This window comes from Malaclemys terrapin, chromosome 1 (assembly GCF_027887155.1).
Source record: "Malaclemys terrapin pileata isolate rMalTer1 chromosome 1, rMalTer1.hap1, whole genome shotgun sequence".
Taxonomy (NCBI): domain Eukaryota; kingdom Metazoa; phylum Chordata; order Testudines; family Emydidae; genus Malaclemys; species Malaclemys terrapin.
The window spans coordinates 181,349,659-181,363,070 of NC_071505.1; the positions used below are offsets into that span (position 1 = coordinate 181,349,659).

Genomic DNA, 13,412 nt, shown 5'->3' on the forward strand with positions numbered 1-13,412 from the left:
TGTGTGTCATTCAACTGGTGGCATCACCAAGTCCACAGTGCTCCTTAGCACAAGACTGGGGCAATGGTTCAGCAATGATTCAGAGAAGAGTGCCACCTACTGAATCACCAACACCACTTTCTACAGTACTCAGATGTTCCTTGGAATTAGTACTAGTAAGTCCTTTATCCTCACTGAAGACAGCCTCTAAAGGGGACATGAGTACACACAAATCAGCACGTTCATTAAACAAATAGCCCCATTGAGCTCACGTCATGGACTCAACATGGCTCCATTATAGTAACATGAGTAGGGCCCTATCAAATTCATGGTTGTGAAAAAAAACGTGTAATGGATTGTGAAATCGGTTATTGGAGAGGGGGGCACATCACCCCCTTAGGGGTCAGGATCCAATAGGTTACAACAGCATGGAATTTCAGATGTGAACATCTGAAACAGTGAAATTGACCATTTAAAAAATCTTATGACCGTGAAATTGACCAAAATGGTCAGTGAATTTGGTAGGGCCTTAAACATGACTCATGGATCTGAAAATGTGGGTTTATCTTCAGCACAAGTAGTCAGTGTGAAATATTTGACAAAGAAGTCTCAGTTCTGCAGGGACAGAAAGAGAACATTCAAAAGACCTGAATAACATTCCCAGACTCTGAAGTGATTGTATGGAACACTGGAGGTTTTGGTACATTTTATTTTCTGTCACCCCCTGGAGTTGCCTTGTCCTTTACCATTTTGCTCCTTATTGTGATTTCATTTCACTTATTCTTCTCTTTCCAAAATTCCCACATCACCTTTTCTTCCAAGAGGGGAGAACGGAGGGGGCGGAGTGGCACTTGCCTGTAAATAAAAACTACTCAAGAACTGATAGGTAATTTTCACCTAATTTAAGCAAAATTAATTTACAGAGACTACAGTAGGCCTTTACATCAGGGCAATGATCAAGATTAAATTAAACAGCCAAAAATATATATATGTCAAGTATGCCTTGAATTCAAACTCTCTGATGAACAGGAAATATTTTAATATTTTCCCTTCTTTAAAAATTAATGTCAATTTGATTGAAGTGAGACTGGTTGTAGCCAGATTCCACAAGTGTTATCCAAACCACTCATTCTGTCATTTCCCCTAAATTCTGACCTGTATGACCTCTATTCCCTTCGTAGGCCTCTCACAAGCAGAGAATGTTTTATGAATTGAATTATTTTCCCCAAGGAGAGCTTGTTTGAGAGACCCGCCTGCTCAGGAAGCAAACTGCAATCTGTTACCTTGCCTACTGGAGGATATTCCATTTATCAGTAGGCACAGCTAAGATCAACCAAAGTTGCACACAGCATTGAATTCATTGTCTGTTTGCAATCTGTAGGAAGTGTGACATCCATATCTTCAGCTTGTTAAATACCACAGATGAGTAGCTTATCCCTGTGCTTTGAACAGTTGTCTGACTGGCTATCTATCTATATAATGCCAAGGAATAAACAATGACTATTTCCTTCAAAAAAAGCTGGCTCCAGCTGAACAGCTACAAGGACATTCCTAGTAGAAAGAGCTGGCAGAAAAGTTCTCTACTTTAAACTGTAAGCGTCTGATGCCCAGGAAGAATATAGAACAGCTACACAGTGTGTGGAATTTAGTTCTTTTATATCTATGTTATCTACAAACACAAAATTCACTACATATGGAAGCCTCTATTTTGGGGTCTGACTGCGCTGCACTTGAGACAGGACCTAAGTGGTAGGGGTCAAAGGTGGCATTACACCACCTATGCATTCCTCTGATCCTGGATGTTTCTCTAAATTGTGATCAGTTGAGCATTGGGATACCCTTACTTGTCCTCTGCATTTGGGATTGCCATGTAAAGAGGTGGCATAGGATATAACCAGGGCCGCTCCAGGGTTTTGGCCGCCCCAAGCAGCCAAAACAAAACAAACAAAAAAACAAAAAAACCCCAAAAGCCGCAATCGCGATCTGCGGCGGCAATTCGGCGGGAGGTCCTTCGCTCCCAGGCAGAGTGAGGGACCATCCGCTGAATTGCCGCTGAATACCTGGACGTGCCCGCCCCGCTCCGGAGCGGCTGCCCCAAGCACCTGCTTGAGAAGCTGGTGCCTGGAGCCGGCCCTGGATATAACTAGCTATCACAACTCTATCTGAGGATACCCCTAATCCTTAGATAATCAGTTAAATTGGCTTTATAACTCCTTAGCATCAACTGAGTGGTTCAAATGGGCCACTGCATGGCCAAGGACATGATCACAGTTTTAAAATGAAAAGAGAAATGTAATTTTAATTTTTGTTGGATTTTTCAACTTTTTTTAATTCATTCTTTGAATATGTTAATTTCCCTATTACTTTTTTAATTTGAAACTGGAAAAAGCTGAAGTGTATTTAATACATAGACATACATACATACAGTGGGTAACTGAAAAAGTTCACTCAATTTTTAAATGTTACTGGTTTCAGCAATATTCCCTATACTTAATGAGGAATATCACTAGACCGAATAATCTCTAGAACTGGAGAAAACTGTTTAAGGGTGCTGATGCTGTAGATACAATAAATATACGTAGTATGCATACATTCTGAAAACAAACAAAAAAATTTTAACTGCTAGGTGCAGATTCTGAGGTGCATTGATTGCATTGTTAAAGAGTTACAAACGCCCACTCTATGCACACCATTAAATAAGGCAAGAATCTTGTGGGGGGAAAAATAGTATGTGATCATGAAATTAAGGATTGTATCATAATGCATACAAACCAGGGACCACTCTGTTGGCCTAGTAAGTAATATATCTTCGCTTGCATTGCACTATGATTATCGTTTGCCCTCATCTCAATATAGCAGACCCTAAATATCTTTTCCTTCTGTGTTAATCTGACCGTAAACCTTTATGTTCAGATGACCTCTGATAGGTAAAGCAAGAAGGGAGGAAGCTAGAGTTCTGGTGGCAGAAGTTATGACCAAGCTGATTGTGAACATAGCATAAAGTTTTCTGAAATCGTGTGTTATGTGCAGTATTGGGGACTGTGCCTTGAAGAGCTGAGTTTTTCAGAGGCAGTGTGTGTGTGTGTGTGTGTGTGTGTGTGTACAGAATAAAGCAAATCTGTTGCAAGAACCTTAAGCACCGAGTGATCACCCTCCACATGGCCATGATAGTTTTCTCATATGGTGGGAACAGTGAAGAACTAAACTGATCTGCATATTTGATAGCTTAGTGAGTCTGGGCTACCTCTGCTCAGATGCAAAGTTGAGTGTTTTCCAATGAGATTGGCACATACCTCAGACAAAACTGAGTCCATTTGGGTCAAACACCATCATCTCTTTATCGTGGCCAATTCCACTCACTCAGGTGCTGGAGAAAATGGAAAAATGTCAGACTATGATTCACAATTTAGACCAAAATCTTTCATGTTTGGGGAGACCCACCCAGTTTTAGTGGAAATGGTTCATGCTTCACTGAAGGAGAATAGGATGTCAGCAGATCTTAAGCAAGTTGTGGTAGGAACTTACTCAGGAAGTCCTCTCCTAGTGCTGCTAATTTTGCCATGTAGTGCTTTGAGGTAGCTTGTGCAGCCTTCACTATGTAGATGATATTCTTTAGGTCTCTTTCATCATATCTGCCTGAGTAATCTCTCAGTTTTTGTTGTGTCGATCTGAGGATCAATCCAAGTGAGACACAGGTGATGCTATAATATAGAGACGGAGATGGGGAGAGGGTATTACCTGCCTTTTTTCATTAAGTTTCACAACATCAAGGTTCTACTGCATTCATGGCTAATATCAGCAATGGTCAAGATTCCCACCCCTCATTTACATTACGCCAGTGTAGGAGATTGTGATGACCCTATCCTTTCCAATATAGATCACATCACAGTGAATGATACCTTTGTCATCACTTCCAGAGTATATCGGGGTATTCATTTGGAAAAACACTAGAAAGGTTCATCTAGCAAAGTTTGTAGCTGCCTGGTTATTTAAGGCTTCTCTACCTGGGGCTATCTGGGAAAATTAAATAAAGGAGATTATGACATCTGTTCGCAATAGTCTACAATGGCTTCCAATTCATTTCTGAATGCAATTCAGGGCATTGAACTCAGCCTATAACACATTCTATGGTTTGGATTCTAGTTACCATAGAGACAAATTCTCTTTCTGTGATGCTATGGAATGTGAAATAGGCTGCAGCATTCATATTAACAACAACCAGGTTTTAACAGAGAGGGAGCTAACTGAGAATTTTCATTAATTGAGTTCTTGATTCTGGAATTCTCTCCTCACTGGTTTGATAGAGTTTGAATCTGCTGACCTTGACGGTATTGACAAAGGTTTGTGTCTGAAGTAGACAGGTAGGAAAGTTTAAGTTCACTTTGTGAGGGGTTTGACAGAACCCAGAATTACAGCTAGTTGAAAGTCACAATTTCCCTTCTGCTGCAAGTTCTAAACTTGGGGGGAGGTGGAAGAGGGGGCGAGAAGAGGGAGATTCCATTTTGGAATGAAAAAAAGAAATTATGAAATTGCTCATGAAAGGGAAATTCCAAAAATATTTTCAAAAATTTCAAAGTAAAATTCCCCCTTGGGGCTCCAAGGCTCCTGGCTCCACTGCAGCCCCCAGGGCTTCCAGGCTCCCAACTCCATGGCAGGCTCCCTGTGGCAGACCTGGAAACTTGGACCCAGAAAGATTTCAGGCTCCTGAAACCCTGGGTCCCCAATCCTGAGAAAGTCTTCTGACAGGCTGCCCTGGAAACAGGGACACTGGAATCACTGAGTTCCCAACTTGAGTCAAGCTGCTGAGGAGCTGGGTGGGTAAGCTGACAAGAAACCAAGCAGGTTTCTGATGAAGATCTGCTTGGCAGGTAAGTTTTGAAACCTGTCTATGCTCCGTTGGAATATTAATCAAAATCAGCATGCTCCTGCAAAAATGTTTTGATTTCAATTACAGTAATTGGTATTTTTTGACAGAAATGTTCAGTCAGAAAGTTTCTGACCAGCTCTACCCAGAATTTACTGTCATTAGAATTGACCCCAATTAGAGGTTGATAGTGGATCTTCCACCAACTGTTTATACATAACCCTGATAATTAGCAGAGAGATTAAAAATAAAACTAGGAAATCAGCATTAAAGCCTAGCTTGCAAAAAAGAAAACCTTGATTAAATATAGAGAGGTAACAGATTTATAATGAATAGAAGGATATGCTTCTTTATACAACATATAATTATCCTGCAGAACTCACACTATTAATACAAACAAACAAGGGTACAACACATTAATGTATATGAATAAAAATAGAGTTTTATACTGCCTAGGATAAAGCTAAAAGTTATCAAAGCTCACACTTAAATCAGGAGCTACTTATGAACTATTTATTACTACAAAAAGGAGCTACAATGCCAATCCTGGGGGAAAAAAAAAAACAGGCATAATTTTGCTCATGTGAGTAGCCCAATTGACTTAAATGGACCTACTTACATGAGCAGTCCTAGCAGAATTGGGTCCTATTAATAAATAAAATAATAAAAAAAATCATTTCTAGCTCAGTCGTAGAATTCAATAGTATTTAATATGATCTATATCAGGAACTCCATCGTATTCCAAACCATCTCAACACAATAAGCCTATTCTTTGTAGATATACTACAAAAAACCTCAAAACCTTACCCATACTTATCCTTCATTAGAAATCAGCTTCCCATAATATTGGTTATATAGCCACCTCACAAAAATGATTTACTTATCTATTAAAATATAGTAATGTAAAAGTTTTCCATTTTCATGTTTAAAACATTGACAGACCTTAAATATATTAAAATGTATTGTGCAATGCCATCATTTAATATGAAAAAGCTCCAAGTTGAAAAAGAACAACTTTATACATTATAAATTAGGTGTGCAATAGTTTATATTAAATCTATAATCCTGGGTGAATTCGTTAGTTGATTCCTCCTTCCCTGTTGTACTTTTGGAAAACTGAGTCTCCTCTGTCCCAACAACAACAAAAAACTTTTGCTTTTTATATAGTTCACCTGTATATTTTGCTAAAAGAGTTCTAGCTTTTGCTGGAAGTTTCAATAAAATTCACAAAATAGCATCAAGAGTTTTCAAATTGTTGCTCTGAGTTTGTACATCTGTATGAGTATGTAACTTTAAGAGGTGGTGCACATAAAGGTACACTGGTTTAAGTAAAGGTGTGCTTTTCAACCAATTTAGTAATCTCATTATAGTCCACTGTGTGGATACTCAACCAGTATTGAGGTGTGATTTCTAAAACTAAACTAACGTGTATCAAATTAATTGGTCCATGAAGACCCTGCTGGTGCACAGTCTAGGTTCCCTGATATGCTTTAACATACATCACACTAGGGAACCTTTAGTGCACATCAGCAGGGTCTTCGTGGACCAATTAATGTGCAACACCTTAGTGAGCTTTAAAAATCATATCCCCAGAGTGTGCACTATCACATCATGTAGGCAAGCCCTATAAGCAGTTTTAAACCATTATAAGTGTGATCACACAGGGATTTGCATCAGTTTCACTAAATCTGTTTTTAAATTAACTTTAGTTAAACTGGAGCAACCTCTGTGCGTAGAAGACCCCTATGATGATTTAGTGAAAAGTGTTACATTGTTAGATGGAGTTTCACTGGCAAAGACAAGGGGAGAAATTTGCACTATGCCTGGCTCTAGTCCATAGTATTCATAACTCAATTTCATAAGCATTAAGAATTGGTTGGAAAACAAAACAAAAAATTGCCCAGGAGATCCTGAATAGCCCTCTCCTCCTCCTCCCAAGTTTATTCTAAACGTGGGAAGGCATGGAGGAGTGCCCTCCTAGACCATATTAGGGCTCCTTAGAGAAACCAATAGCACAGCCAGACACAAAGCTGGTTTATGATTGATCAGAAAGTTCAAATCTGCTGCAAAAATCTACCTCGACGCCTCAATGTGACGCAGCAGTGACCCTGGCTGTTCGAAAGCGATGGTAGCGGAGTGTATTCTCCAGCAGGTCTAACCATGCTATTAAGGTGTCGGACTGTCAGCCCAGCAAGAAGGTTGCTTCCTCCGTGGAGGGGCGTATAATCCCTCTTTCTGAGGCTGTAAGCTAGCTAAGTTGAGGAGGTAAACGCGCCACTGACAGCCCAGACAGCAGGTGGCTTAAAATAATGGCTAAAACAACACGGAAAACCAAGTCTCAGTTCTCCACACGTCCCTTGATCCCCACTCCAGAGGCAGTGATGCATTCGATCGACCAGAGGCTAAAAAGAATCTCAGGTGCCAGGTTGCCAAAAGGAAACCGGACAACTCTCTCAGTGTGCACTTATAACTGCAGAACATTGAGGAGGGAGGAATCGATAAACCATCTCATGGAGGAAAAGGCAAAGACAGCCTGCGATGTGCTGGGTGTTTTCCAAACACGACGAAAGATGGAGATGGAGGTCAGTTGGAGGGATGGAAGCATGGTCATTCTAGAGAAAGGACAAGGCACGAGGACAGTTGGAGGAGTCGGATTCATCATAAACAAGGAATGGTCTTCGAAATCATCTCATGCCATTTGAAGTCATCACGTTTCGGGGTGCTTTACCTCCGATTTAACCAAAACAGCACCCTCAAAATCATCCAGCTCTACGCTCCCACAAGTGCATGTGAAGGTGATGATGTGGAATAATTCTATCAGGAGCTGGAGGAAACCCTCACTCAGAGTTCCACATATACAATTGCAATGGGAGATTTTAACGACAAGGTTGGGAGAGGGAGAGAAGGCGAAAAGTTCATAGGAAGGTACGGTATTGGAGAACGAAACACGCGAGAACGACTAGCTATATTGGCAGAGACAAGGAGAATGTTCATTGGTAACACCTGGTTCCAAAAGAAGGCCAACAGAAGATGGACTTGGATTGCACCAAACATGAAGACAAAGAATGAAATTGATTACTTTCTGATCGATAGATGATGCATTGTGCAGGATATTTCAGTAGTACCATCATTTAACATCAGTAGTGATCATTGCCTACTGAGAGCCAGACTCACGTTCACTGTGAAGGTGGAGAAAAAGGCGCTGTGTATGGCAAACAGAAGGCACCAACCAGTAGCTTTCAACGAGGAAATCCTGAAGGAAAACATTTCCAGGGAAGACTGGAGCCTCCTAGATGACTGCGATGACGATTATGAGAACTTCAGCAAGAGAGTGGAATGGTGCGTGAAATCAGCTGAGTGTGAAAGACCAAAAAGAGCTAGTGGAAGAATCTCGGAGAATACAAAGACCTTATTGGAGAAGAGGAGGAAAATGAAAAGAAATGGCAGTGACAGGCTTGAGTACTCCCTTTTCTGCAAGCTCATATGAATGAGGCTGAAGGAAGACTTCGAGAATTTTCGAACCGAAAAGCTCCTAAAGGCTGCTGAAGATTGTAAAAGTCTCAAAAAATGCAAACAGGAACTGGCGCTGTACAGGTCATCATTATCGGCTTTGAAGAACAAGGATGGAGAATCAGTAACCGATCAAACAGAGATGGAGGCAATCTGCAGGGATTTCTATACCCAGCTCTTTGCATCCCGTATAGACATCCCAATGCCATCACTGCAACAAATCGATGAACACATACTCCCGGTTCTCATCAGCGAAGTCCATCACGCAGTCCATCAAATGAAAGAGGGGAAGGCTCCAGGAAAGATGGTCTGACAGCAGAAGTGCTTAAGGCGGGAGGTCAGGAACTCTGGAAAGCTCTCGCCCAAAGGTTCAGCTGTTACCTGGAAATCCAGAAGATACCGTCCAGTTGGAAAGAGTCCAATATCATCTTGCTGCATAAGAAAGGCGATCGAGAAAATCTAAAGAACTATCACCTGATCTGCCTGCTTTTGCATGTCTATAAGTTGTTCACCAAAATAATAACAAATTGACTGTCATGAAACCTGAATGAACAGCAACCTAGAGAGCAGGCTGATTTTCAAAGAAATTACAGCACGATAGACCACATCTTCACTCTAAACCAACTACTAGAGCGTTCAAGGGAACAAGCTGCCTTTATGCATTGCCTTTGTGGACTACAAGAAGGCGTTTGATAGCATGGAGACTAACGCCGTTCTTGAAGTTCTTTCAGAACAGGGCATCAACGCAAAATATATCACATTATTAAAGGAAGCAAACTCTGGCTGCAGCACGGATATATCACTGTTCGATACTCCTCTCCGAATCCCCATCGAGAAAGGTGTGAAACAAGGAGATACAGTTTCACCATAATTATTCACAGCATGGCTTGAATAGGTCTTTCGACGAGCAGACCTGAAAGGCAGGATTAATATCAACGGCGAGCGGCTAAACTATCTCAGATTTGCAGATGATGTAGTGCTGATAGCTGAAAATACAGTCCAGCTTGAGAGAATGCTTAAAGAACTGAACGCAAAAAGTAGTCAAGTCGGATTAAAAATGAACCAGTCAAAAACGAAATATGAGATCAGATGTTCTGCCAAGAACCCAAATAACTCTTGGAGGAGAGCAGATCCAAGAGGTCGACAAATACGTTTATTTGGGCCAGTAAGTCAACATGCGCCACGATCAAAAAGGCGAACTGTCACGCAGAAAAAAAGCTGGATGGTGCGCATTCAACAACATCAGGGACATCCTCCAAGGATGGATCAGCAAAACAGCTCATGCAAATCTTTTTAACTCGACTGGGCTTCCAGCGATGCTATATGGCAGCGAAACATGGTCGCTGACGAAGACTGAAGAACATCAACTGTCTGTCACACAGAGGGCAATGGAAAGAACATTTCTGGGCATTTCGCTCTGTGATCGCATCTCCAATGAAATAATTAGGCAGCAGTCTGGAGTCCAAGATGTTGTTGTTGAAAGCAGGCTCAGCAAAATGCAGTGGACGGGACATGTGGCCCGACTCAGTGACAACAGATGGACTGCAGCTATATCTGAGTGGTATCCGTGAGAACTGAAACGGCCACGTGGTCGGCCTCCAAAGAGGTGGGATGATTTCTTAACAATGAGATATGGACAAACATGGCGAAGGATGGCCAGAGCGAGAGAAGATTGGAAGACGTGTTGTGATCGGCTCAGTCTCAACTGATGAAGGACCGACAGTCTACACAGTCTACGCAGAAAGTTCAAAGAGGCCCTGGAACACAGCCAGGGAAATTCCTAGCAAACTCATTCAAAAGGCCACTTGTGACAATATGTATGTGACCACATTCGGTTACCTTGAGATGCTTTAAAAACACAAAGGCTGTCCAACAGCGTTATTCACTAAAATAAGATATCATACAGTGCATCCCATGGAGTCTTCTTATTTCTTTCACTTCAGTTCGAATACTCTTTCTTTATTCCCCTTCAAGCTAACTTCCCCAGCTGATGAGTAAGTCACTCTACTCACCACTGCTTACACACACTACTTGCCTCATAGAATAGAAATCATTGTTTACTTACAAAGCTGAAATAGCAAAACCTCTGCACCCGTAAGATAGCTCAACAGCTGACTAAATGCTCACATTTTTTATCTTGATTTTTTGCTTAATGAAAAAAAAAAAAAAAGATTAAAAAAAACAAAAACAATCAGTGTCTGGCTGGTAGTCGGCTTTTCTTCAAATGAGCTATAGGGAAAGAGAAAGCCACCTCTGTTGAGCTGAAGATACTCTGCCCATACTCAAGAGACGTCCGTGTAGGTGTCTGGACTAGATGATCTCTTTGAGGTCCCTTCCAGAAATACATTTCTATGAATAAGAGTGATTTATTGGGGAAAAAATGTATTTTTCCCCCTATTTTTATGCCACCAAGTATCCTGAGTATCAGTCAATGAACTGTTGCTGAGCATTAATACATACAGTTCAGTTCTGCTCTCCCCTTTTACTGTTTCACTGTTGATGAGTTGATGGTTCATTCTACTTCAGATGCTGTAAGGTTTATAATATAGGACTTGCAACATGGGATGGAATCTACAAATTTAAATTATTCCAGTGTTTTAGGATTGTGTATTTAATATATAAAATATTTAAAGTCTATCAGCCACAAAACCAAGAACTCTCTTTGCACAACTAAAAACTAATGCAGCGTCATAAGAGAAAAAAAAAATAGTGAACATACTTTCCCCTCAATCAAGTGCTGAGATATACTAATGAAGAGATATCAAGGCACCCAGGAAAGACACACAAGTCTTATCTCTCTCCAGTAGAAGATAGACAAACAATGAACATCTGCCCTTTATAATTAAAATGGTCTCATTTCTTAGAAATTATACATACACACACTATATATAAATCAATCAATCAATCACCAGACATGAAAGCTAAGGCCTGAGAAATGCAATTCCTCATAAATGTAGTACTTCAGGTACCGTATGATACCTATAGGGATAATTATTAAAATAACTAAAGATTTCTTAACCAAACTTAAGTTAACAATATATTTGTTCTATGGTTTGTGGCTAGTAAATAAAAGGTCCCAATCAGCAAGTAAAAGAAGGCCATGAGAATAAGTAGTATTACCTATGGTGTGGGAAGGATGTATGGTTCAAAAAGTAACTAATAAAGTAAAGAGCTACAGTAACAAGACAAAGAAAAGTTTCAGAGTAACAGCCGTGTTAGTCTGTATCCGCAAAAAGAAGAACAGGAGTACTTGTGGCACCTTAGAGACTAACAAATTTATTAGAGCATAAGCTTTCGTGGACTACAGCCCACATGCATCCGAAGAAGTGGGCTGTAGTCCACGAAAGCTTATGCTCTAATAAATTTGTTAGTCTCTAAGGTGCCACAAGTACTCCTGTTCTTCTTTTTTCTTAAGACAAAGAAAAATAGTCTTAAAAGAAACGAAGCACAAACCTTCCCACTTTTCTTCTGGGGGAGGAGATAGGGAGGAAAGGCCTTTGGGAAGAAAGGAGGTTATGAATCTCGCCTGGATTAAGACTGGAAATAAGAGTGAATCATCTCAAATTGTCTTTTTTAGCTGAAGACAGTAATTGTCAAAGACATAACTTGATTGTTAAAGGGTATAAAAAGCAAACTCTTAAAGATTCCTTGCTAATACCTGCCTGATCATGTTTGAGGCGACCAGTATGCATCTAAGCACCCCCTGGGTTTACCTGGTTTGTAAGTATCATCACTAAATACCCAGTACCTATAAATGTTGTATTACTGTTTGGATATAGTAAATTGCTTATTATTTCAGCTTTATAGGCATGTTTAGAGCAATTGTTTAAATACTATTTGGCTTTTGGATTTAATAAAAAATAATTATGATTAAATGAGTGTCTGGTGGTTTCCCATGTTAATAATGTGAAATATTAATAATTCCAACAGTAGACAATACCAGTTAAGCTTTACCTTTCAAAACTGCAGCGTGCATCTGGAGATTAAAATGAGTAAATTATAAAATTAGTAACACAATCTAACAATTTTATATCAAAACCCCACTTCAGGGACATATGTGCAATATTGGGGAATGCATAATTGGGCCTTAATATATTATGTACAAGAAAATACAGTAAAGTTATATTAAGATTGCAAAGTCAAGCACTAAAAAGTTAGGAAATGCCAGAATTAAGATTCCCTGTACATCCTATTCTGTGCACAGAGGAAAGTCTTTCCTGTTGATTTCAAAGGGCTTGGGATCAGAACATGAATGAGGCAGGGGTTCTGTGGAACAAATGTATGTGGTCCTGTAATTAAAGACAGTATCACATAACACAAGCACAAGGGGCTCAATTACCAGGCTGGGTGCTCAACACTTTCTGAACATACTTTAAACCAAGCCAAACTGGTCATCCAAAGTTAGAGGCACCAAAAATTAAAGCACACTTTTGAATATGTTGGCTAAATCACATTGGATCTATATCAGTATGAATGTGTCGATGCAGTATACAATTTATAATTTCAGCTGGTAAAATGTGAACTTATGACTAATACTGTTTTAGAACTCTAAATAAATTATATATTGAAACTGTTCCTACAGTCTTCATATATATGCAAGTCCAAATGAAGTTCATGTGAGTTTTAAAGATCAGCAGAATAAGATTTGATGGATAGCTAAAACCTGAAATTTCTTTTGACAGTATGTGCCATTGCTTGTATGGGTTACTTTATCTTCAGAGTCAGTGCTTATATTGATTGTAGAGTGTATAAAGCATATATAGGTTCAGAGAAGTAATTGACATTTAATAGCTAGATATTAAATACATAAAGCAAAGGAGAGAATTATATCCATACCCTGGATAGGCATAATGTAATTCCCAGACTGGATTTTAAAGATTACTTGACCTATAGAAGTCAAATGAAAGAATGTATTTTTTCCTGCAGAAACTGATATTTATACATTTAGAGAGGATAAAACATAATAAACTTAAAGGTTCATTGCATAACCTCCCAAAAGAATCTTTGTCCCTCTAAAATGCAGTGCAACTTGCAAACTGCTATTAACTGCAACTACATC

The 13,412-nt window shown here is 39.8% G+C and overlaps 1 long non-coding RNA gene across 2 annotated transcripts in view; it reads right to left on the reverse strand.

The window, feature by feature from the left end:
- LOC128847762 (uncharacterized) overlaps positions 1-13,412 on the reverse strand; it is a 43,379-nt gene that overhangs the window by 3,881 nt on the left and 26,086 nt on the right. Inside the window, exons 3-5 of one of the 2 annotated variants that reach the window (XR_008446948.1) lie at positions 3,505-3,680; positions 3,273-3,346; positions 726-834 (exon numbers count right to left, since the gene is read on the reverse strand). This is a non-coding gene — a long non-coding RNA (uncharacterized LOC128847762). Of the gene's footprint in view, positions 1-391; positions 835-3,272; positions 3,347-3,504; positions 3,681-13,412 lie in introns of those variants that run through there. The other variant, XR_008446947.1, reaches the window with a different exon arrangement.